We start from the raw sequence: 24,465 nt of genomic DNA, 5'->3' as shown, positions 1-24,465 counted from the left end.
CCGCTGCGCGCAACTCCAATCATTCTCCTGTGCGCAGAATACAGAATTGTTACAGCCGCTTCTTTGAACGCCTTGACATCTTTCAGAAATCCTTTACAATTTACCGTACAGTGCGGTTGAATACAGTATGTTAAACACCTATTGTATGTGTGTCGTTCTTTTTTTTCTTGAATTTGGTTTCTCTGCGGTTGTGCCTATCCAACTGAAAGTTGCCTATTTTTGAAACTGTTTACTGTCATTTGTTCGTCTTATCATTTGTCTCTACACTCTTGCCGTTGTTTTTGTTGTATTGCTGTCAAACTTTGCTGATCTGCCTGTCGTGTGGCCTTTACAACAGGCACAGCAATATAGGAATCTTCTTTTTTTATTTTTTACCTGTACCCAGGCTCCACCTGTGCTTTATTTCTGTCATTTTCTCTACTTCAATTTGTGTGCGTCTTGTCGCTTGTTTGTTTCTTGCTATATGTTTCTTGTATTTTGTTTTTATGTAACTATCCGTGCGCCAGCACTCAAGCCTCTGGCTGTTCCTGGGCACGTAAATAAACATGATTGATTGATTGATTGATTGATTGATTGATTGATTGAATGAATATTGAATGAGGAGACTTAACTTTTTACGGCACTTTGTATTCCTCACCTTGAATATCCCTCTGTCATTTGAAATGGAACCTGCATATATAATTGTCAACGCATAGAGCGTGTACAGAGCAAATTTTTATCAATATTTATGCATCGTTTTCCCTCTGAGCCTCTCCCGATAACCATCTCTTTATTTACCGGCTAACCCGCTCAGACCTTCTTTTCTTATACAAACTGCTTCATGGTACAATTTCATGCCCGGAACTGCTTCAGCAATCGGTTTTCGTGTTCCGAAAAAAGCAACAAGGCTTAACCACCCTTTCCACAGTGCTGCGCAACTTAGCAAGTGTTCTCCTCTTGATAGACTGCAACGCCTATATAACCTTCACTCCGGGGAACTTGATATTTTCCGCCGTCCCCTTAAGGGGATTCTCGCCGGGCTGTTAGCCGTGGCGCGCTAACTTCGTTTCAACAGTACTCGTGCTCTTCAGTTATTTTCCTCATGTGTGGTTGTTTTCACAGAGTTTGTTCTCATTTGTTAGTATGTGATGATGATGCTGCGGGGGTAATCGTTGTGTGTACTATGACACACTTCTGTAGTACTTTCACATCCTGTGAATAGTTACAAATATTTCGTGTAATTGGTTTCATACATTTTTGTGCAATTGATGCTTCATCCTATTGCTATGGTCATTGTACGACGTGTTTTTGCAATGTACCACAATGTACAGTCTCTGTTAGTCGTGTACTGTAGTTTGGATGCCACTTTTAATTTTATTCTCTGTATTATTTCCAGTTATTCAATGTTCTTCACTCACCTACCTTTTTACTGGCTGTTTGTGTGTCAGCTGCTGATGTATTTCTATGCGGCCTTTTTCTCCCTCTCAGTGCGCCAGAACGAAGGCTTCGGCTGTTCCTGGGCACTGTACTAAAGGTTGATTGATTAATTGAATATTATTATTATTACTATTATATTATTATTATTACATTATTACTATTTATTTATTTATCTATTTATATTTTTTGCGCCCGAAATGGCGCCCAGTACAGATGTCGGTGTGCTCCACTTCTCTGTTTTTTACGGCAGACAGGAGTTTTTTTGATGCACGTCGTGCAAAAAACGTGTGCACTCCAAATGCATTCAGCTGCCCGACGTGGAGCTGCAAGCTTTAAAGACTGGTGAGCGGCCCTTTCTGTGCAATTTCTGGGCGTCCCCGGCGACGGAGGCTGCCCTCTAGGGACTTGCTTTTTTGACGGACGAGGTTGCCAAGTTGAGAGAGGCCAATGACTACCTGTGTAGGGAGAACGCACGTGCTTTCGCCCTGCAGGCAGTTCGCAGCCGTCGAGGGGAGCGGCTACAACGGGCCGGTCCCTTCCCTCCCGAAATGCCTTCCCTCCGTCTGCCACCTGCCGCCAGCCTCCCTTCCGACACCTCAGCTTGATGGGGCGCCGCCGACACCTACCCCGCAGCGTGGGCTCCATTCATCGTTCGCCGCTGCTGTGGCGAAAACAGGCGGGACACCTTCAACGCCCGAGCAGCTGACCCCAGCACCGGCAACCTCTGCTGTGTCCCCCGAAGAACATTGCGACATTGCGACGACCCGGCCCTGACAGACAAAGGGAGCGGGTGTGCGGCATGTGTGGGTGCGTCTGATTCGTGTCGAACCTCTGTGGTCCAGCGTTCGAAACGTTTTCATCGACATGTGACCTGCCGCAATCAGTACTTGGCTCGATCATCGCAGCGTATAAAGGCACCTCTTCTTCGCCCGAGCATCACTTCAGTGGCAGCAGTGGCTACTGGAACATCGCCATAACCTAACGCCCTGTACCGTTACAGCAAATTGCCGCATATGGGTCAATAACAACAACGTGACCGACAACCGGAGGAACAACAAATTTCTGATTTTCATCGACATGTGACTTGCCGCAATCAGTACTTGGCTCGCTCATCGCAGCGTATAAAGGGACCTCTTCTTCGCCCGAGCATCACTTTGGCGGCAGCAGTGTATACTGGAACATCGCCCTAACCTGTCGCCCTCTACCGTTACAACAAATTATCGCACATGGGCCGATAACGTTGCCGGAAACCGAAGGGACAACAAATTACTGATTTTAATCGACACAGAACCTGCCACAATCTGCACGTGGCGCGGTCAAAGCAACCTATCAAGGGACGGCTTCTTCGCCCGAGCATCATTTTTGCGGCATCGGTGGTACTGGAACATCACCCTAACCTGTCGCCCTGTACCGTTACAGCAAACTGACGCACATAGACCGATAACAGCAACGTCACAGAACCCAGAGGGACAACAAATATCTTATTTTCATCGACACGAGACCTGCAGCAATGTGCAGTTGGCGCAGTCATCGCAGCCTATAAAGGCACCTCTTCGCACGAGTGGCAACTGGAACATCGGCCTCATCTATCGCCCTGTACCGTTACTGCAAATTGCCACACATGGGCCGATAACAACGTGGCCGACAATAGGAGACAACAAATGGCTGTTTTATTCGACACAGGACCTGCCGCAATCTGCAATTGGCTTGATCACCGCAGGCTCTAAAGGGACATCTTCGCCGGAGCATCACTTTGGCAGCAGCGGTGGCAACTGGAACATCGCCCTATTCTATCGCTTTGTATCGTTACAGCAAATTGCCGCCCATGGGCCGATAACAACGTGACCGACAAGCGGAGGGACAATAAATTACTGATTTTCATCGACACGGGACCTGCCACAATCTGCACTTTGCTCGATCACCGCAGCCTATACAGGGGCGTCTTCTTCGCGCATCACTTTGGTGGCAGCGGTCGCTACTGGAACATCGCCCTAACCTACGCCCTGCACCGTTACACGACATTTGCCGCATATGGGCCGACAACAACAACGTGACTGACAACCGGAGAGACAACAAATTGCTGATTTCAATCGACACCGGACCTGCCACAATCTGCACTTGGCGCGGTTCAAGCAACCTATAAAGGGACCTCTTCTTCGCCCGAGCATCACTTTAGCGGCAGCGGTGGTACTGGAACATCGCCCTAACCTGTCGCCCTGCACCGTTACAGCAAATTGCCGCACATGGGCCGATTACAGCAACGTGACCGAACCCAGAGGGACAACAAATCTCCTATTTTCATCGAGACGAGACCTGCAGCAATGTGCAGTTGGCGCAGTCATCGCAGCCTATAGAGGCACCTCTTCGCACGAGCATCACTTTGTTGGCCGCAGTGGCAACTGGAACATCGCCCTCACCTATCGCCCTGTACCGTAACAGCAAACTGCTGTACATGGGGCGATAACAACGTGACCGACAACCGGAGAGACAACAAATCGCTTATTTTCATCGACACGAGACCTGCCGCAATCTACACTTGGTGCGGTCATCGCAGCCTATAAAGGGACCTGTTCTTTGCATGAGCATCTCTTTGGCGGCAGCGGTGGCTACTGGAAAATTGCCCTAACCTATCGCCCTGTATCATTACATCAAATTGCCGCACATGGGCCGGTAACAACAACGTGACCGACAAGCGGAGGGACAACGAATTGCTGATTTTTTTCGACACCGGAATTGCCGCAATCTGCACTTGGCTAGATCATCGCAGCCTATAAAGGGACCTCTTCTTCGCCCGAGCATCACTTTAGCGGCAGCAGCGGCTACTTGAACATCACCCTATCCTATCGCCCTGTATCGGTACAGCAAATTGCCGCCCATGCGCTGATAACAACAATGTGACCGAAAACTGGAGGGACAGCAAATTGCTCATTTTCATAGACACGGGACCTGCCGATATCTGCACTTGGCTCGATCATCACAGCCTATAAAGAGACCTCTTCACCCGAGCATCACCTTGGCGGCAGCGGTGGTACTGGAACATCGCCCTAACCTATCGCTTTGTATCGTTACAGCAAATTGCCGCATATGGGTCAATAACAAAAACGTGACCAACACCCGAAGGAACAACCAATTTCTGATTTTCATCGACATGTGACCTGCCGCAATGAGTACTTGGCTCGATCATCGCAGCGTATAAAGGGACCTCTTCTTCGCCCGAGCATCACTTTGGCGGCAGCAGTGGTTACTGGAACATCTCCCTAACCTATCGCGCTGTACAGTTACAGCAAATTGCCGCACATGGGCCGATAACAACGTGACCGACAACCGGAGGGAGAACAAATTGCTGATTTAAATCGGCAAGCAACCTGCCGCAATCTGCACTTGGCGCGGGCATCGCAGCCTATAAAGGGACCTCTCCTTCGCCCGAGCATCAGTTTGGCGGCAGCGGTAACTAATGGAACATCGCCCTAACCTATCACCCTGTACCGTTATAGCAAATTGCCGCACATGGGCCGATAACAACAACGTGGCTGACAACCGGAGGGACAACACACTGCTGATTTTCATCGACAAGGGAGCTGCCGGAATGTGCACTTGGCTAGATCATCGCAACCTCTAAAGAAAACCTCTTTTTCACCCGAGCATCACTTTGTCGGCCGCAGTGGCTCCTGGAACATCGCCCTTACCTATCGCCATGTACCGTACCAGCAAATTGCTGCACATGGGGCAATAACAACGTGGCCGACAACCGGAAAGACAACAAATTGCTGATTTTAATCGACACGGGATCTGCCGCATTCTGCACTTGGCTCGATCACCGCAGCCAATAAAGGGACCTCTTCTTCCACCGAGCATCACTTTGGCGGCAGCGGTGGCTACTGGAACATTGCCCTAACCTATCGCCATGTACCGTAACAGCATATTGCCATACACGGGGCGATAACAACGTGACCGGCAAGCGGAGAGACAACAAATTTTTGATTATTTTTGACATGGGACCTGCTGCAATCTGCACTTGCCTGGATCACCGCAGCCTATAAGGGGACCTCTTCTTCACCCGAGCATCACTTTGGCGGCAGCGGTGACTGCTGGAATATCGCCCTACCTATTCCCCTGTACCATTACAGCAAATTGCTGCACATGGGCCCAAAACATCGTGACCTAACCCGGAGGGACAACAAATCGCTTATTTTCATCCACACGAGACCTGCCACAATCTGCACTTGGCGCGGTCATCGCAGCCTATAAAGGGACCGCTTCGTACCAGCATCTCTTTGGCGCCAGCGGTGGCTACTGGAACATCGCCCTAACCTATCGCCCTGTACCAATGCATCAAATTGCCGCACATGCGTTGATAACAGCAATGTGACCGAAAACTGGAGGGACAGCAAATTGCTCATTTTCGTAGACACGGGACCTGCCGATATCTGCACTTCGCTCGATCATCGCAGCCTATAAAGAGACTTCTTCACCCGAGCATCACCTTGGCGGCAGCGGTGGTACTGGAACATCGCCCTAACCTATCGCTTTGTGTCGTTACAGCACATTGCCGCCCATGGGCCGATAACAACGTGACCGACAAGGGGAGGGAGAATAAAATTGCTGATTTTCATCGACACGGGACCTGCCACAATCCGCACTTGGCTCGATATAAATGGATAAATGGACCTGTAAATGGACCTGTTCTTCGCCCAAGCATCACTTTGGCGGAAGTGGTGGCTACTGGAGCATGGCCGTAACCTATCGCCCTTTACCGTTACAGCAAATTGCTGCACATGGACCGATAACAGCAACGTGACTGAAACCAGATGGACAACAAGTCGCTTATTTTTATTGACACGACACCTGCCGCAATCTGCACTTGGCGCAGTCATCGCAGCCTATAAAGGCACCTCTTCTCCGCCCGCGTATCACTTTGTCGGCCGCAGTGACTCCTGGAACATCGCGCTCACCTATCGCCCTGTACCGTAACAGCAAATTGCTGTGCATGTGGCGATAACAATGTGGCCGGCAACCGGAAAGACAACAAATTGCTGATTTTAATTGACACATACCGGCCGCATTCTGCACTTGGCTCTATCACCGCCGCCAATAAAGGGACCTCTTCTTCCACCGAGCATTACTTTGGCGGCAGCGGTGGCAACTGGAACATTGCCCTAACATATCGCCCTGCACAGTTACAGCAAATGACCGCACATGGGCCGATAACAACGACAACCGGAGCGACACCAATTGCTGATTTTAATAGACACGGGACCTGCCGCAATCTGCACTTGGCACGATTACCACAGCCTATAGGAACCTCTTCTTCGCCGTAGCATCAGTTTGGCTGCAGTGGTGGCAACAGGAGCATTGCCCTGTACGGTTACAGCAAATTGCCACACATGGGCCGACAACAACAACGTGACCAACAACTGGAGGGAACAAACGGCTGATTTTCACTGACACGGGACCTGCTGTAATCTGCACTTGGCTCGATCACCCCAGCCTATAGGGACCGGGCAGCTGGACGGGTGGCGCCACCACTCGGCGCTCCCCTCGTCTGTGGAATGAGCCGGTGCATTGGACTACAGAGCCTCCCGTTGTTTTTGTCGGGGTTTGCTTCTGTGCTTTGTATGTTTTGGTGGCGTTGCGAGCAGACATGTGAGATGAAACGAAGTCTAAACAGATGTGTTGGGTTCTTAGATGCAGTAATGACTACGTAAACTTGTCGGACGCGTCTCAAAGTTGGGTATCGGCTGCAATGGCATGAGCGCTTTTTGCAGCGATCTGCGCTTGGCTCCACCCGTTCTGAGTACGAATAAAACTACTATTATTAGTACTATTTTCTTCTTAAATGCACTCACGGGTACGCAAACTTATTGGATGCTTGTAAGGTTGGGGAAGGGCTACATTGACACGAGCGCTTTTTGCAGCGCTCTGCGCGTGGCTGCGCGCGATCTGAGTAGGAATAAAACTATTAGCAATATTAGAATTCTTTTCTACCACTTTAAATTATCTTCACTGGTTTCAATGACTGCGGTTTCCACGCCAGCCTTAGCACTGGAATACCTCGATACGTGTGCGTTAAATAGAAAGGCACCTGCATACGACATGGATTACCGTGTAGCAGTAGAAATGTTGCGGTAGTTTACACTTTCTGTAACCGTGATCTTTCTACCTTCGGTTTTGGTGAGCGACACTGTGACAGCATGGGAGCCTGAAAGCCGAAGTGGAAATCCCACGTTTGTGAAATCATTTTATCAAGAGCCAAAGTTATTCACCAACCCAACAGCCCAAGCTACAAACCATCCCTCCTCCGCTTCCCGTTTTACTCCCTGCGTAGAATAAAGGCTGGCACCGATAGTTAAAAAAATGTGGCAGTGTTAACGTCAGCCGGTGTTTTTTAATGCTTAAGTATTCTTTACAGAGTACCTATAAAAATCGTGTAATGCCTGGTGAAGACACCAAAAACGCGCGATTTGTTGCCTCAAATATAGGTGCATGAGCCCGAGTCCTCCACCACAGACACATTAACGACACGCTGGAAAAAGTTTCCGACACGCTGGAAAACAGCAAAATCATCTAGCCCTCAGTCTGATGATTATGGTGGTTGAACACAAAGCTTTCTTCGTGCGAAATCGAATGGGAAATGGTCAAAGTCAAAGACGCTGCGATCAAAAGACCAAACTGCGTGCTGGTCAAATTCGACGCTTAACTAGTCAAAGTTTAAATCCAGAAAGCAACCAAGGAAACCTATACGATAGAGCTTTGCGATAAACCATCATCGTCGTTAGACGGAGGTGTGCATAATTTTTCAAGCGTAGGTAGCAGCTTGTAAACCGATAGCAGCATTCAGTTGTGAAGCTGAGTACAGGTTTCGGGCACCCTCCTGTCTTGCGTCCTTCAGCCACGCAGGAATTGGTTTTTGAAAAACCATTTACCAACTAGCCAGCAACCATTGCAATTCTTGTAAAGCAATGCTTCTCCACGACAAGCAATAACATTCTGCTATCATGCGGTATTTATTCTATCAATGATTCCCGATGACTGTAGTAAGAGCATTTCAGTGAAATTAAACACGTTTCAGCCGTAGGTAATGAAGATACGGAAACGTCTTCCGTCACAATTCCTGTTTTGAGGTAAATCTTGGAAGACACCCTCCAACTTTGTCTGTCGCTTGTGCACGACGTCGGCGCCGTTTCGTTATCAACTGCCAAAGGCCAGCGCCGCAGCATTCCTAGATCGGTTGCACACACCGGCTTTGTGGGAGCATTTAGCGACAATATACTCCTCGATTCGCGAAACTGCATGCAGACATGAAAAAATTGCATGAAGCAACGAACTTTCACTTCCAGCTTGACTTCCAGCTTGGCGCATTGAGCGTCGTCTGCTATTTGTAAATACTGAGTGTGGGCGTAAATAACACACATGGCATGCCTCGTAAACAACACATCCACACTCAAGATTTACCGATCTGAAAAATGCACGTGGGATTACATTCGCTTTGCAAGCCGCACCGCAAAAAAACGAAAGAAAGCCAAGCACAGCTACGCTGCGCTGACCGCCACCGGCGTTCCACTGACGAGCGGTTCGCCACGGGCAGCGCTGTTCGCTGAAACGACGGCGGTGCCATACAACGGCCGCCCGGTCCCTATAAATAGACCCTCTTACACGCCCGAGCGTCACTTTGGCGGCGGCGGTGGCTACTGGAACATCGCCCTAATCTATCGTCCTGTACCGTTTCAGAAAATTGCCGCACATGGGCCGATAACGTGACCGATAATCAGAGGGAGAACAAGTTGCTGATTTTATTCGACACGGGACCTGCTGCAATCTGCACTTGGCGCAGTCATTGCAGTCTATAAAGGGACCTCTTCTTTGCCCGACCATCACTTTGGCGGCAGCGGTGCATACTGGAACATTGCCCTTATCGATCGCCCTGTACCGTTAAGCAAATTGCCGCACATGGGCTCATAACAATATGAGCGACAAACGGAGGGAAAAAAATTGCTTATTTTGATCGACATGGGACCTGCCGCAATCTGCATTTCGCGCGATCATCGCAGCCTCTAAAGGGACATCTGCGCCCGAGCATCATTTTGCGGCAGCGGTGCAATGGAACATCGCCCTAACGTATCGCCCTGTACCGGTAGAGCAAATTGCCGTACGTGGGCCAAAAACGTGACCGACAACCGGATGGACAACAAATTGCTGATTTGTATTGACACGTTAGCTGCCGCAATCTGCACTTGCCTCGATCACCGCAGCCTCTAAAGGGACATCTTCGCCCGAGCATCACTTTGGCAGGAGCGGTGGCCATTTATTTATTTATTTAGATTACCCTCAGGGCCCGGGTAGGGCGTTACAGAGGGGAGTAGGAACAAAACAATGCAATAAGGAGCAGACACAGCAAGGAAGGAAAAAAATGAGAACATAAAAATGAGAAAACTGGAACATCGCTGGAAAACTGGCTACTGGAACATCGCCCTAACTTATCGCCTTGTACTGTTACAGCAAATTGCCACACATGCGCTCATAACAACAATGTGACAGAAAACTGGAGGGACAGCAAATTGCTCATTTTCATAGACACTGGAACTGCCGATATCTGCACTTGGCTCGATCATCGCAGCCTATAAAGGGACCTCTTCACCAGAGCATCACCTTGGCGGGAGCAGTGGTACTGGAACATCGCCATAACCTATCGCTTTGTATTGCTACAGCAAATTGCCGCCCATGGGTCGATAACAACGTGACCGACAAGTCGAGGGACAATAAATTGCTGATTTTCATCGACACGGGACCTTTCTTTCTTTCTTTCTTTCTTTCTTTCTTTCTTTCTTTCTTTCTTTCTTTCTTTATTGGTCCTCACAAAAGTGGGAGGTGACCAGGGTAAAAGCCGTTCTGCGACGGCTTGAGGGTTCCTTGGCCACCCGCGGCAACGACTGGCGCCGATCACAAGCAAACACACACAGCCGGCATGAACAATTTCACGAAATATTCAAGATTACGCGAGAGCAATTTTCAAAACAACACTTATACAGCTACAACTCCAACTGCAAGTACAATAAATAAGGAAAAAAGTTTACAAATACAAGCACTAAACAAGTTTACATGCTTTAGTCTCAAAGCTTGACATAAATCAAAGAAATCATAATATACTTTCCAGGAGTTTGCAAAAAATACAGGCACATCTTGTTCATGTTGTAGAAGGGTGGAATAGAGGAAGAAATACAAGCATTTAGAAAACGATGCAAAAACTATATGGGAGTTCCGCGAAAATAATAAGAGACAAGACAGTTTTATAAAAATGCAATCACTGAAAGTAATAAAAGCACCTTCGTGTTAGGCAGTAAATAAATCAGTTAAATAAACTGTGCTTAGTAATGTCAGCTCTATTCCCTGGCTATCAAACTGATTCAGCAAACGTGGCAGGTTATTTGCTAGCATTTGCATTCCATATTTTGTGCGAGATTTTGGAACCTTCCATTTCTCTGCTTTTCTAGTTTTGTAAGACTGTTCATTATTATGTAAATATGCTATTTCAGTTAATAATGGATTATTCTTTTTAATGCTAATAGATAACTCTCTGGCTAGCCGATATTCGTAGATATCATGTACTCTCATAATTTTCAACTTCCTAAATAGTTGCGCGGTAGGCTCGGTATATGGCTTGTTTCGAATTATTCTGAGGACTCTTTTCTGGATATTTAGTAGTTTTGTTAGATTTGTTTCGGTAGTAGTACCCCAAACTAAATGACAGTAATTTAAGAAGGAAGCAAATAAGGCGTTATAAACCAGAAGTTTAACGGTCTCAGGCAGAAGGTGTCTGTTGCGGTTGAAAATGCCAGTGATTGAGCTCAACTTTTTCAATAGATAATTTACTTGGTCATCCCAGCGCATGGTTGCCGTAAAATAAACACCGAGTATTTTAACCGAATTTACTACTTCTATTTTTGATGACCTGAATAAGATTTCAGACTTAAGGAAGACCTCTTTTCCTTTAGAATGATAGACAATTGCTTTGGTTTTTGTGGGATTGATTTTTAATTGATTTTCGGTTGTCCAAATGTCAAGTTTTGACTATATGTTATTAGCTCTAGACACAATTTCATTGCTAGAAAATGCTGAAACAAATATTGTGGTGTCATCTGCATAGATACTAAATTTTTCCTGAGTTGAGATGTGTACAATGTCATTAATATAGGGAATAAACAACAGTGGTCCCAGTATACTTCCCTGTGGGACCCCTGAAATTAGTTTTTTTCTCTCTGAATTGAAATTATTCATTGAAACGAACTGGTATCTGTGATACTAGTGCAACAATTTTAGCGGTAGCCCACGAATACAATAGTGATGAAGTTTTTGTAGAGTATTGAATGATTTATGTAATCAAAAGCGTGAGTAAAATCGATAAAAATTCCCATTGTTACCTGCTTCTGTTCAATCTTCCGGAGTATATATTCTTTTTGGTCCAACAACACCAATTCCGTCGACCTATTCTTTTGAAAACCGTACTGGGAGGGAGTTATGATATTGTTCTTCTGGCAGAAATCGGTTATTCTTTTTAAAATTATCTTTTCTAACCCTTTGGAGAATACAGGAAGGATGGATACAGGACGGTAATTTGAAACATTTTGCCTATCTCCTTTTTTGTACAAGGCAGTAACACGTGAGATTTGCATATTAGAGGGGAAAACACCCGTAGAAATTCTGAGATTAAAAATATGTGTTAATGCAGGACTTATATCAATAACATATTTAACAGGCTTTATTTCTATTCCGTCCGCATCGATGCTATGGGAATTTTTCAGGTTCAAGAATGTAGAACACACTTCCATTTCATCAGTTGGTTTTAGGAACAATGTAGAGCAGTTCTCTGGGCCTAATGTTCTTTTTAGGAGGTGGACACTGTGGTAAAATCCCTGTATAAAAAGTAATTATTGAATATATTTACCATAGATTCACCCGTATGCGTCTGTTGTTCGTGCAAAATTTCCTTTGGCTGTCCTTGCATCGTACCCCGCCCCAAGAGCGAGTTGAGATTCTTCTATAGAACATCGGATTGTTGCGAACAAGACGTAAACTGTCGTATTTTGTAATGTTCCTTTGACTTTTTCATCTCCTTATTTAAAGCATTTCGGAAACTTTTGAAAACACGAAGGTCTGATTCCTCGCGTGATAACATAAAATTCTTATATAGGCGGTCTTTCTTATCGATTTTTTTCAGAATGTCATAAGTCATCCACGGTTTTCTACACCTCTTAGGTTTGGGCCTACTTTTTAATACAAAATGCTTTTTGTACACCTGGAGAAAAGAAAAAAGGAAATTATTATACGCTGCGTTAACATCTGTAGCTTCGAAAACACTAGCAAATGAAGTATAGCTTAGTTCGAAACAGAAAGCATCTAACAATGACTGCGTCACCAGTTGAAAAGTTGGGTAATCATCTTCACCCGACACACGAGGAAATGCTTTCCTAATATTGCAACAGATTGCCATATGATAACTTAATGCGTGGGCCAAAACACAGGTTGTAATGACAGAGGCATCAAAGTTTGTTATTAACAGGTCTAAAATTGTTTCCGAAGACAAGGTTACTCTAGTTGGTGAGGTAATAAAGTTCTTACAACCATCACAAGACAATACATTTTCCAAGTCCTGCGTTCTTCCATTCTTTTCGTTCATATTCATATTAAAATCGCCAGAAAGGACCACATGACAGTGATTATCATTAACATAGGCAAGAAGTTCATCCAGGAAACTAAGAAAATGTGGCACAGAACCGTCAGGTGGACGATAAATTGCCGCAATTACGACGCCGTCCAACTGCACACAAACCACTTTGTAATCCACCGTTACACAACAAAAGTTTGAGAGTAGTACAGCATGTAAAGTATGCGTAATCGAGATAGAGACTCCTCCACCCCGACGGGTAGACCTATACGCAGAAAATGTTTTCATGTTGACAGGCTCAAAAATTATATTTTCGTCACACTGCCATGTTTCTGTAAACATTACAATATCAAAAAAATTTTCCAAGCTAGAAAATAAACATTCTAATTCGTCCCCCTTGTTGCTTATAGACTGTGCATTTAAATGAAAGCAGCGTAGGTAGCTGTCTTTTTCGGTACCAAAATTATGGACTAGCTCGTTTAAGGACACTTGCCCCAAGTGGACCATTTGTTTTGGGTACGGAAGAACACAGAAGCAGCTGTTCAAGTACTCAGAGCATGCAGGTCGTCCTCTGAAGTTATGACAATGGAGGGATCACCAGGCCTTTTTCGGACCAGGATCTTTCTGTTGGAGTGCCACGCAAAGGCATAGCCTGCGTCCTCCGCCCAGGCTTTAGCATAGTTCAGAAAAATTCTCGCATGGTTGGTCATATTCTCAGCAATGCCGATTTCTTCCCGACATACCCTCAAAACCTTCCTTTTCTCTAACCAGGTATCTCTCAGTTCCTGCCTTGCGAATATTATGATCAGTCCTCACTCCTTTCCTGGTCGTGCGCTCAGCCGGTGTAAGGAAACAACGTCAGTATGAGTCAGGTCGTCCACATCAATTTTCTTTGAACTTCTTTAACTTTACTTAGCAGATTTTCATCCTTGCTTTCAGCAACACCATGGTTTACTAAGGTAAGACGTCTATTACGCCATTCGAGGTCTCCCTTTTCGTGGCAAGTATGGGCGCCAAACCGGCACTTGGAGCGGATGAATACGCCTGCGCAACTCAAGTAGGCATATGCATGGGTTCAACGTGTCGATAGGATGCCACACCGAAGACATCGGCTATCAACCATTGCTGCTGCCCCAGCAACCACAGCTGTGCAGTCTCAGTGTTCTGCACTGGGGTCTTCCAGCGACTGTGACGTCATCGGACCAACCTATAAAAGATCGCCCGTGGCTGCAGTTCACCAGTGGGCTCGGCGAGGCAGCCGAAACCATGTCGCTCATGCAGAAATATTTGTTCACCACACAGGTCTGCTTTTCGGGGCAAGTATGGGCGCCAAACCGGCACTTGGAGTGGATGAATACGCCTGCGCAACTCAAGTAGGCGTATGCACGGGTTCAACGTGTCGAGAGGATTACCACATCGAAGACATCGGCTATCAACCATTGCTGCTGCCCCAGCAACCACAGCTGTGCAGTCTCAGTGTTCTGCACTGGGGTCTTCAAGCGACTGTGACGTCATCGGACCAACCTATAAAAGATCGCCCGTGGCTGCAGTTCACCAGTGGGCACGGCGAGGCAGCCGGAACCATGTCGCTCATCCTGAAATATTTGTTCACCACACAGGTCTGCCTTTTCGTCGCAAGTATCGGCGCCAACCGGCACTTGGAGCGGATGAATACGCCTGCGCAACTCAAGTAGGCGTATGCACGGGTTCAACGTGTCGAGAGGATTACCACATCGAAGACATCGGCTATCAACCATTGCTGCTGCCCCAGCAACCACAGCTGTGCAGTCTCAGTGTTCTGCACTGGGGTCTTCAAGCGACTGTGACGTCATCGGACCAACCTATGAAAGATCGCCCGTGGCTGCAGTTCACCAGTGGGCACGGCGAGGCAGCCGAAACCATGTCGCTCATGCAGAAATATTTGTTCACCACACAGGTCTGCCTTTTCGTCACAAGTATGGGAGCCAAACCAGCACTTGGAGCGGATGAATACGCCTGCGCGACTCAAGTAGGCGTATGCACGGGTTCAACGTGTCGAGAGCATTACCACACCGAAGACATCGGCTATCAACCATTGCTGCTGCCCCAGCAACCACAGCTGTGCAGTCTCAGTGTTCTGCACTGGGGTCTTCCAGCGACTGTGACGTCATCGGACCAACCTATAAAAGATCGCCCGTGGCTGCAGTTCAACAGTGGGCAGGGCGAGGCAGCCGGAACCATGTCGCTCATCCTGAAATATTTGTTCACCACACAGGTCTGCCTTTTCGTCGCAAGTATCGGCGCCAAACCGGCACTTGGAGCGGATGAATACGCCTGCGTAACTGAAGTAAGCGTATGGACATCTTCAACGTGTCGAGAGGATTACCACACCGAAGACATCGGCTATCAACCATTGCTGCTGCCCCAGCAACCACAGCTGTGCAGTCTCAGTGTTCTGCACTGGGGTCTTCCAGCGACTGTGACGTCATCGGACCAACCTATAAGAGATCGCCCGTGGCTGCAGTTCACCAGTGGGCACGGCGAGGCAGCCGGAACCATGTCGCTCATCCAGAAATATTTGTTCACCAGACAGGTCTGCCTTTTCGTCGCAAGTATGGGCGCCAAACCGGCACTTGGAGCGGATGAATACGCCTGCGCAACTCATGTAGGCGTATGCACGGGTTCAACGTGTCGATAGGATTGCCACACCGAAGACATCGGCTATCAACCATTGCTGCTGCCCCAGCAACCACAGCTGTGCAGTCTCAGTGTTCTGCACTGGGGTCTTCCAGCGACTGTGACGTCATCGGACCAACCTATAGGAGATCGCCCGTGGCTGCAGTTCACCAGTGGGCTCGGCGAGGCAGCCGAAACCATGTCGCTCATGCAGAAATATTTGTTCACCACACAGGTCTGCCTTTTCGGGGCAAGTATGGGCGCCAAACCGGCACTTGGAGTGGATGAATACGCCTGCGCAACTCAAGTAGGCGTATGCACGGGTTCAACGTGTCGAGAGGATTACCACAAAGAAGACATCGGCTATCAACCACTGCTGCTGCCCCAGCAACCACAGCTGTGCAGTCTCAGTGTTCTGCACTGGGGTCTTCAAGCGACTGTGACGTCATCGCACCAACCTATAAAAGATCGCCCGTGGCTGCAGTTCACCAGTGGGCACGGCGAGGCAGCCGGAACCATGTCGCTCATCCTGAAATATTTGTTCACCACACAGGTCTGCCTTTTCGTCGCAAGTATCGGCGCCAAATCGGCACTTGGAGCGGATGAATACGCCTGCGCAACTCAAGTAGGCGTATGCATGGGTTCAACGTGTCGAGAGGATTACCACACCGAAGACATCGGCTATCAATCATTGCTGCTGCCCCAGCAACCGCAGCTGCGCAGTCTCAGTGTTCTGCACTGGGGTATTCCAGCGACTGTGACGTCATCGGACCAACCTATAAAAGATCGCCCGTGGCTGCAGTTCACCAGTGGGCACGGCGAGGCAGCCGGAACCATGTCGCTCATCCTGAAATATTTGTTCACCACACAGGTCTACCTTTTCGTCGCAAGTATCGGCGCCAAACCGGCACTTGGAGCGGATGAATACGCCTGCGCAACTGAAGTAGGCGTATGGACATGTTCAACGTGTCGAGAGGATTACCACACCGAAGAGATCGGCTATCAACCATTGCTGCTGCCGCAGTAACTACGGCTGTGCAGTGTCAGTGTTCTGCACTGGGGTCTTCCAGCGACTGTGACGTCATCGGACCAACCTATAAAAGATCGCCCGTGGCTGCAGTTCAACAGTGGGCAGGGCGAGGCAGCCGGAACGATGTCGCTCATCCAGAAATATTTGTTCACCACACAGGCCTGCCTTTTCGTCGCAAGTATCGGCGCCAAATCGGCACTTGGAGTGGATGAATACGCCTGCGCAACTCAAGTAGGCGTATGCACGGGTTCAACGTGTCGAGAGGATTACCACATCGAAGACATCGGCTATCAACCACTGCTGCTGCACCAGCAACCACAGCTGTGCAGTCTCAGTGTTCTGAACTGGGGTCGTCCAGCGACTGTGTCGTCATCGGACCAACCTATAAGAGATCGCCCGTGGCTGCAGTTCACCAGTGGGCTCGGCGAGGCAGCCGGAACCATGTCGCTCATCCTGAAATATTTGTTCACCACACAGGCCTGCCTTTTCGTCGCAAGTATGGGCGCCAAACCGGCACTTGGAGCGGATGAATACGCCTGCGCAACTCAAGTAGGCGTATGCACGGGTTCGACGTGTCGAGAGGATTACCACACCGAAGACATCGGCTATCAACCATTGCTGCTGCCCCAGTAACCACAGCTGTGCAGTCTCAGTGTTCTGCACTGGGGTCTTCCAGCGACTGTGACGTCATCGGACCAACCTATAAAAGATCGCCCGTGGCTGCAGTTCAACAGTGGGCAGGGCGAGGCAGCCGGAACCATGTCGCTCATGCAGAAATATTTGTTCACCACACAGGTCTGCCTTTTCGTCACAAGTATGGGAGCCAAACCAGCACTTGGAGCGGATGAATACGCCTGCGCGACTCAAGTAGGCGTATGCACGGGTTCAACGTGTCGAGAGGATTACCACACCGAAGACATCGGCTATCAACCATTGCTGCTGCCCCAGCAACCTCAGCTGCGCAGTCTCAGTGTTCTGCACTGGGGTCTTCCAGCGACTGTGACGTCATCGGACCAACCTATGAAAGATCGCCCGTGGCTGCAGTTCACCAGTGGGCACGGCGAGGCAGCCGAAACCATGTCGCTCATGCAGAAATATTTGTTCACCACACAGGTCTGCCTTTTCGTCGGAAGTATCGGCGCCAAACCGGCACTTGGAGCGGATGAATGCGCCTGAGCAACTCAAGTAGGCGTATGCATGGGTTCTACGTGTCGAGAGGATTCCACACCGAAGACATCGGCTATCAACCATTGCTGCTGCCCCAGCAACCACAGCTGTGCAGTCTCAGTGTTCTGCACTGGGGTCTTCCAGCGACTGTGACGTCATCGGACCAACCTATAAGAGATCGCCCGTGGCTGCAGTTCAACAGTGGGCAGGGCGAGGCAGCCGGAACGATGTCGCTCATCCAGAAATATTTGTTCACCACACAGGCCTGCCTTTTCGTCGCAAGTATCGGCGCCAAATCGGCACTTGGAGTGGATGAATACGCCTGCGCAACTCAAGTAGGCGTATGCACGGGTTCAACGTGTCGAGAGGATTACCACATCGAAGACATCGGCTATCAACCACTGCTGCTGCCCCAGCAACCACAGCTGTGCAGTCTCAGTGTTCTGCACTGGGGTCTTCAAGCGACTGTGACGTCATCGGACCAACCTATAAAAGATCGCCCGTGGCTGCAGTTCACCAGTGGGCACGGCGAGGCAGCCGGAACCATGTCGCTCATCCTGAAATATTTGTTCACCACACAGGTCTGCCTTTTCGTCGCAAGTATCGGCGCCAAATCGGCACTTGGAGCGGATGAATACGCCTGCGAAACTCAAGTAGGCGTATGCATGGGTTCAACGTGTCGAGAGGATTACCACACCGAAGACATCGGCTATCAATCATTGCTGCTGCCCCAGCAACCGCAGCTGCGCAGTCTCAGTGTTCTGCACTGGGGTCTTCCAGCGACTGTGACGTCATCGGACCAACCTATAAAAGATCGCCCGTGGCTGCAGTTCACCAGTGGGCACGGCGAGGCAGCCGGAACCATGTCGCTCATCCTGAAATATTTGTTCACCACACAGGTCTGCCTTTTCGTCGCAAGTATCGGCGCCAAACCGGCACTTGGAGCGGATGAATACGCCTGCGCAACTGAAGTAGGCGTATGGACATGTTCAACGTGTCGAGAGGATTACCACACCGAAGAGATCGGCTATCAACCATTGCTGCTGCCGCAGTAACTACAGCTGTGCAGTGTCAGTGTTCTGCACTGGGGTCTTCCAGCGACTGTGACGTCATCGGACCAACCTATAAAAGATCGCCCGTGGCTGCAGTTCACCAGTGGGCACGGCGAGGCAGCCGGAACCATGCCGCTCATCCAGAAATATTTGTTCACCACACAGGCCTGCCTCTTCGTCGCAAGTATCGGCGCCAAACCGGCACTTGGAGCGGATGAATACTCCTGCGCAACTCAAGTAGGCGTATGCACGGGTTCGACGTGTCGAGAGGATTACCACACCGAAGACATCGGCTATCAACCATTGCTGCTGCCGCAGTAACCACAGCTGTGCAGTCCCAGTGTTCTGCACTGGGGTCTTCCAGCGACTGTGACGTCATCGAACCAACCTATAAAAGATCGCCCGTGGCTGCAGTTCACCAGTGGGCACGGCGAGGCAGCCGGAACCATGTCGCTCATCCTGAAATATTTGTTCACCACACAGGTCTGCCTTTTCGTCGCAAGTATCGGCGCCAAACCGGCACTTGGAGCGGATGAATACTCCTGCGCAACTCAAGTAGGCGTAAGCACGGGTTCGACGTGTCGAGACGATTACCACACCGAAGACATCGGCTATCAACCATTGCTGCTGCCCCAGTAACCACAGCTGTGCAGTCTCAGTGTTCAGCACTGGGGTTTTCCAGCGACTGTGACGTCATCGGACCAACCTATAAGAGATGGCCCGTGGCTGCAGTTCACCAGTGGGCACGACGAGGCAGCCGGAACCATGTATCTCATACAGAAATATTTGTTCACCACACAGGTCTGCCTTTTCGTCGCAAGTATCGGCGCCAACCGGCACTTGGAGCGGATGAATACTCCTGCGCAACTCAAGTAGGCGTATGCACGGGTTCGACGTGTCGAGAGGATTACCACACCGAAGACATCGGCTATCAACCATTGCTGCTGCCGCAGTAACCACAGCTGTGCAGTCTCAGTGTTCTGCACTGGGGTCTTCCAGCGACTGTGACGTCATGGGACCAACCTATAAAGATCGCCCGTGGCTGCAGTTCACCAGTGGGCACGGCGAGGCAGCCGGAACCATGTCGCTCATCCTGAAATATTTGTTCACCACACAGGTCTGCCTTTTCGTCGCAAGTATCGGCGCCAAATCGGCACTTGGAGCGGATGAATACGCCTGCGCAACTCAAGTAGGTGTATGCATGGGTTCAACGTGTCGAGAGGATTACCACACCGAAGACATCGGCTATCAACCATTGCTGCTGCCCCAGCAACCTCAGCTGCGCAGTCTCAGTGTTCTGCACTGGGGTCTTCCAGCGACTGTGACGTCATCGGACCAACCTATAAAAGATCGCCCGTGGCTGCAGTTCACCAGTGGGCACGGCGAGGCAGCCGGAACCATGTCGCTCATCCTGAAATATTTGTTCACCACACAGGTCTGCCTTTTCGTCGCAAGTATCGGCGCCAAACCGGCACTTGGAGCGGATGAATACGCCTGCGTAACTGAAGTAAGCGTATGGACATCTTCAACGTGTCGAGAGGATTACCACACCGAAGACATCGGCTATCAACCATTGCTGCTGCCCCAGCAACCTCAGCTGCGCAGTCTCAGTGTTCTGCACTGGGGTCTTCCAGCGACTGTGACGTCATCGGACCAACCTATGAAAGATCGCCCGTGGCTGCAGTTCACCAGTGGGCACGGCGAGGCAGCCGAAACCATGTCGCTCATGCAGAAATATTTGTTCACCACACAGGTCTGCCTTTTCGTCGGAAGTATCGGCGCCAAACCGGCACTTGGAGCGGATGAATGCGCCTGAGCAACTCAAGTAGGCGTATGCATGGGTTCTACGTGTCGAGAGGATTCCACACCGAAGACATCGGCTATCAACCATTGCTGCTGCCCCAGCAACCACAGCTGTGCAGTCTCAGTGTTCTGCACTGGGGTCTTCCAGCGACTGTGACGTCATCGGACCAACCTATAAGAGATCGCCCGTGGCTGCAGTTCAACAGTGGGCAGGGCGAGGCAGCCGCAACGATGTCGCTCATCCAGAAATATTTGTTCACCACACAGGCCTGCCTTTTCGTCGCAAGTATCGGCGCCAAATCGGCACTTGGAGTGGATGAATACGCCTGCGCAACTCAAGTAGGCGTATGCACGGGTTCAACGTGTCGAGAGGATTACCACATCGAAGACATCGGCTATCAACCACTGCTGCTGCCCCAGCAACCACAGCTGTGCAGTCTCAGTGTTCTGCACTGGGGTCTTCAAGCGACTGTGACGTCATCGGACCAACCTATAAAAGATCGCCCGTGGCTGCAGTTCACCAGTGGGCACGGCGAGGCAGCCGGAACCATGTCGCTCATCCTGAAATATTTGTTCACCACACAGGTCTGCCTTTTCGTCGCAAGTATCGGCGCCAAATCGGCACTTGGAGCGGATGAATACGCCTGCGAAACTCAAGTAGGCGTATGCATGGGTTCAACGTGTCGAGAGGATTACCACACCGAAGACATCGGCTATCAATCATTGCTGCTGCCCCAGCAACCGCAGCTGCGCAGTCTCAGTGTTCTGCACTGGGGTCTTCCAGCGACTGTGACGTCATCGGACCAACCTATAAAAGATCGCCCGTGGCTGCAGTTCACCAGTGGGCACGGCGAGGCAGCCGGAACCATGTCGCTCATCCTGAAATATTTGTTCACCACACAGGTCTGCCTTTTCGTCGCAAGTATCGGCGCCAAACCGGCACTTGGAGCGGATGAATACGCCTGCGCAACTGAAGTAGGCGTATGGACATGTTCAACGTGTCGAGAGGATTACCACACCGAAGAGATCGGCTATCAACCATTGCTGCTGCCGCAGTAACTACAGCTGTGCAGTGTCAGTGTTCTGCATTAGGGTCTTCCAGCGACTGTGACGTCATCGGACCAACCTATAAAAGATCGCCCGTGGCTGCAGTTCACCAGTGGGCACGGCGAGGCAGCCGGAACCATGCCGCTCATCCAGAAATATTTGTTCACCACACAGGCCTGCCTCTTCGTCGCAAGTATCGGCGCCAAACCGGCACTTGGAGCGGATGAATACTCCTGCGCAACTCAAGAAGGCGTATGCACGGGTTCGACGTGTCGAGAGGATTACCACACCGAAGACATCGGCTATCAACCATTGCTGCTGCCGCAGTAACCACAGCTGTGCAGTCCCAGTGTTCTGCACTGGGGTCTTCCAGCGACTGTGACGTCATCGAACCAACCTATAAAAGATCGCCCGTGGCTGCAGTTCACCAGTGGGCACGGCGAGGCAGCCGGAACCATGTCGCTCATCCTGAAATATTTGTTCACCACACAGGTCTGCCTTTTCGTCGCAAGTATCGGCGCCAAACCGGCACTTGGAGCGGATGAATACTCCTGCGCAACTCAAGTAGGCGTATGCACGGGTTCGACGTGTCGACAGGATTATCACGCAGAAGACATCGGCTATCAACCATTGCTGCTGCCCCAGCAACCACAGCTGTGCAGTCTCAGTGTTCTGCACTGTGGTTTTCCAGCGACTGTGACGTCATCGGACCAACCTATAAGAGATCGCCCGTGGCTGCAGTTCACCAGTGGGCACGGCGAGGCAGCCGGAACGATGTCGCTCATTCAGAAATATTTGTTCACCACACAGGCCTGCCTTTTCGACGCAAGTATCGGCGCCAAACCGGCACTTGGAGCGGATTAATACTCCTTCGCAACTCAAGTAGCCGTATGCACGGGTTCAACGTGTCGAGAGGATTACCACACCGAAGACATCGGCTATCAATCATTGCTGCTGCCCCAGCAACCGCAGCTGCGCAGTCTCAGTGTTCTGTACTGGGGTCTTCCAGCGACTGTGACGTCATCGGACCAACCTATAAAAGATCGCCCGTGGCAGCAGTTCACCAGTGGGCACAGCGAGGCAGCCGGAACCATGTCGCTCATCCAGAAATATTTGTTCACCACACAGGCCTGCCTTTTCGTCGCAAGTATCGGCGCCAAACCGGCACTTGGAGCGGATGAATACTCCTGCGCAACTCAAGTAGGCGTAAGCACGGGTTCGACGTGTCGAGACGATTACCACACCGAAGACATCGGCTATCAACCATTGCTGCTGCCCCAGTAACCACAGCTGTGCAGTCTCAGTGTTCAGCACTGGGGTTTTCCAGCGACTGTGACGTCATCGGACCAACCTATAAGAGATGGCCCGTGGCTGCAGTTCACCAGTGGGCACGACGAGGCAGCCGGAACCATGTATCTCATACAGAAATATTTGTTCACCACACAGGTCTGCCTTTTCGTCGCAAGTATCGGCGCCAACCGGCACTTGGAGCGGATGAATACTCCTGCGCAACTCAAGTAGGCGTATGCACGGGTTCGACGTGTCGAGAGGATTACCACACCGAAGACATCGGCTATCAACCATTGCTGCTGCCGCAGTAACCACAGCTGTGCAGTCTCAGTGTTCTGCACTGGGGTCTTCCAGCGACTGTGACGTCATGGGACCAACCTATAAAGATCGCCCGTGGCTGCAGTTCACCAGTGGGCACGGCGAGGCAGCCGGAACCATGTCGCTCATCCTGAAATATTTGTTCACCACACAGGTCTGCCTTTTCGTCGCAAGTATCGGCGCCAAACCGGCACTTGGAGCGGATGAATACGCCTGCGTAACTGAAGTAAGCGTATGGACATCTTCAACGTGTCGAGAGGATTACCACACCGAAGACATCGGCTATCAACCATTGCTGCTGCCCCAGCAACCACAGCTGTGCAGTCTCAGTGTTCTGCACTGGGGTCTTCCAGCGACTGTGACGTCATCGGACCAACCTATAAGAGATCGCCCGTGGCTGCAGTTCACCAGTGGGCACGGCGAGGCAGCCGGAACCATGTCGCTCATCCTGAAATATTTGTTCACCACACAGGCCTGCCTCTTCGTCGCAAGTATCGGCGCCAAACCGGCACTTGGAGCGGATGAATACTCCTGCGCAACTCAAGTAGGCGTATGCACGGGTTCGATGTGTCGAGAGGATTACCACACCGAAGACATCGGCTATCAACCATTGCTGCTGCCGCAGTAACCACAGCTGTGCAGTCTCAGTGTTCTGCACTGGGGTCTTCCAGTGACTGTGACGTCATCGAACCAACCTATAAAAGATCGCCCGTGGCTGCAGTTCACCAGTGGGCACGGCGAGGCAGCCGGAACCATGTCGCTCATCCTGAAATATTTGTTCACCACACAGGTCGGCCTTTTCGTCGCTAGTATCGGCGCCAAACCGGCACTTGGAGCGGATGAATACTCCTGCGCAACTCAAGTAGGCGTATGCACGGGTTCGACGTGTCGACAGGATGACCACACCGAAGACATCGGCTATCAACCATGCTGCTGCCGCAGTAACCACAGCTGTGCAGTCTCAGTGTTCTGCAATGGGGTCTTCCAGCGACACTGACGTCATCGGACCAATCTATAAAAGATCGCCC

The sequence above is a fragment of the Haemaphysalis longicornis genome, unplaced genomic scaffold (genome assembly GCF_048455015.1).
Source record: "Haemaphysalis longicornis isolate Haplotype H1 unplaced genomic scaffold, Haemaphysalis longicornis Haplotype H1 scaffold_1, whole genome shotgun sequence".
Classification (NCBI taxonomy): Eukaryota; Metazoa; Arthropoda; class Arachnida; order Ixodida; family Ixodidae; genus Haemaphysalis; species Haemaphysalis longicornis.
The sequence above is the reverse complement of the archived record's forward strand: the minus strand, read 5'-3'. Positions refer to the sequence as shown.